This window comes from Poromitra crassiceps (genome assembly GCF_964638095.1).
Source record: "Poromitra crassiceps genome assembly, chromosome: 6".
Taxonomy (NCBI): Eukaryota; Metazoa; Chordata; class Actinopteri; order Beryciformes; family Melamphaidae; genus Poromitra; species Poromitra crassiceps.
The window spans coordinates 33,228,986-33,231,451 of NC_139627.1; the positions used below are offsets into that span (position 1 = coordinate 33,228,986).

The window sequence follows — 2,466 nt, forward strand, 5'->3', positions numbered from 1 at the left end:
CATGCACTGATACTGTGCTGGCCAGACCCACAGGCAGCTAGGTGTGGAGGTAACGCAGACTGACATGCGCTGATACTGTGCTGGCCAGACCCACAGGCAGCTAGGTGTGGAGGTAACGCAGACTGACATGCGCTGATACTGTGCTGGCCAGACCCACAGGCAGCTAGGTGTGGAGGGGAAAATCGATACTGCATAGTATCGGGATATTTTCGGTGGCAATATATCGTATAGCATGAATACCAATTATCGCAATATTTTACATAAATTGTCAAGTGCATGCAGCATTTATGAGAGGTTTTTAGTGTTCGTCAGTCTGTCTGCTTGACTATCCCATTTCATTGCAATAAAAACGATTGAAGTGAGATGGACAGACTGGAAACTTTATCTCATTAGATAAAACAGATGTTGACAAAAAAATGCTTTGGGGACATAATTTGCAGTTGAAAAAAGGTGATAAAACATAATATCGCATTATTTTTTAAATCGCAATAATATTGTATCGGGACTTAAGTACTGTCGTGATAATATTGTACCGTGGGGACTCTGGTGAATCGCACCCCTCCAGGCAGCTGTGAGTGGCAGCCACACACTGCTGCGAGGGACTCTCAGCTTGTGGATTGAGGCCTCATTTGAGCTCTTGAGAAGATGACACCTCCCTCCCTCCCAGCCTACAATAATTATAGATTTGTCATGGGTGAAGTTACATCAAAGGCTGCAGCACAAAGCAGATCAGATCCATCTGCTTGACAGCCACATTAGAGAACACTTGTTGAAGTATCATGGATCAGAATAGCGCTGCTTCATTTCATTGGGCTCCCTGGCATATCTACAACTGCTGTAATGCCCCTATGGAGCCAATATGGAAGTGTGTCTGCTCACGGTGAGCGACCTTTGACCCCTGGTGGTCAGCTGACCAGGGGGTGTCCCCGTCATAGGAGCGCTTCAGCCACACCTGCCGCTGGGCTAGAGAGGTCGCACCCTCCTGTCTCCCTCCTCCTCTGGAAATAGACCCTGTCGGTACAGAAGTGACATAACTACCTGCTTTGCTGAGTGGTTGATGAATGAGCACAGGAGGCAGCGGACTTGTAATATCTATTTCGGTGTGTGGCCGTTGTTGCATTATATGGGTATACTGTACGTTCTTAGAAGTGAGTAATGTCACACCCATTAAAGTAATATGGCATGCGTGTATAGATGCGTCAGAGTCCTGAGTGTAGGGCTAGTACAGTACAAATGAAAAATTAACTAGAACATGGAATACAGCTCTCCTTTATTTTGGCGTCCTGTGTGTGAAGCGCTGAGATGGCCTCAGTCCTGCAAGGAAGCTAAGAATTGAGTGGGAGGGTCAGAGATCAGCAGGTCATTGACCCTGTTCAGAGCTGGTAGTAACATGCAGTGATGCATCGTGTGATCTGATCACAAGTGGACAGCTCTAAGTTCAGGTGTGAACGCCCCCAAGACGTGAAGGGAGAGGGAGGACACACTGAGGAATTATTTTATTTTATTTATTTATTTATGTGTTTGTTTGTTTGTTTGTTTGTTTGTTTTGGGGGGGTTCATGTTGCTAATGTGCTGAAGTGGTGAGGAGCCAGCTGTCACTCAAAGATCCCCACCATGTTACCGCTCCCATTCATCCAGTCAGTAGCTCTACGCCTACCATACTCTATGCCGGCCTCTGGAGGGAATCAATACTTCTTAGTTTGGATTTGATTGAATTGTATTGACCTGTAAAATGCTCTTTTTGTTGCACAGCACACACTCAAAGTGACACACAAAGTGAAATAGGCTACTGCATGAGTTGGGGTATACTGTAGATAGTGGAGTAGATAGACAGGCTGTAATGGCTAAAGAGTACAGCAGAGTTTCGCTGTACTGCACATTCAATTCAGCTCAAGTGTTTTGTTACAGAAGCAAATTGATTGGAGCCCAAAGAAACAGAAGAGTCAAGTCAAAAATAAAGAGAGGAGGCATGTGTTAAAAGAACAATATTTCATACTTTAATATTATCTCTGGCAGACATTAGCGGTATTAAATACACTGTATTGCCTTCCAGTTTTTTTTCAGGGTGGATTAAGATTTCAGTTCACATTTGTTAAAAGCATGAAACCAACTTTTCTCCAGTCAACGAGTGTCAAACCTTAATCTGACCAAAGAAGTCATCTCAATACCAAGGCAAATAGACTTTGAAACAAATATTATTTACATAAGATACAAAAATATATTTAAGAAAAAAAAGATTCAGATAAATTTACAATAACCAGCTCTATAAAATTACAAATATAATTCTATTATAAAAAGCCATTTTTAAATACTCTTCCAGCTCAAGTTTGGGAGGGAGCGTAGCCTGACCTGTGTGTGCGTGCGTGCGTGTGTGTGTGTGTGTGTGTGTGTGTGTGTGTGTGTGGGCTGGTTTTTTAAACTCTGACAATATAGTTTCCAGTTACTCTCTGTAGCATAGTTTCCTCC

General features: G+C 43.2%; 1 protein-coding gene across 1 annotated transcript in view; it reads right to left on the minus strand.

Moving 5' to 3' along the window:
* Positions 1–2,015: 2,015 nt before the first annotated feature.
* The window catches only part of rgcc (regulator of cell cycle), a gene marked incomplete at its 3' end in the record, with an annotated part of 8,335 nt that continues 7,884 nt past the window's right edge, over positions 2,016–2,466 (minus strand). The window contains exon 5 of the mRNA XM_083638672.1: positions 2,016–2,466. This exon is cut by the window's right edge and continues 341 nt beyond it.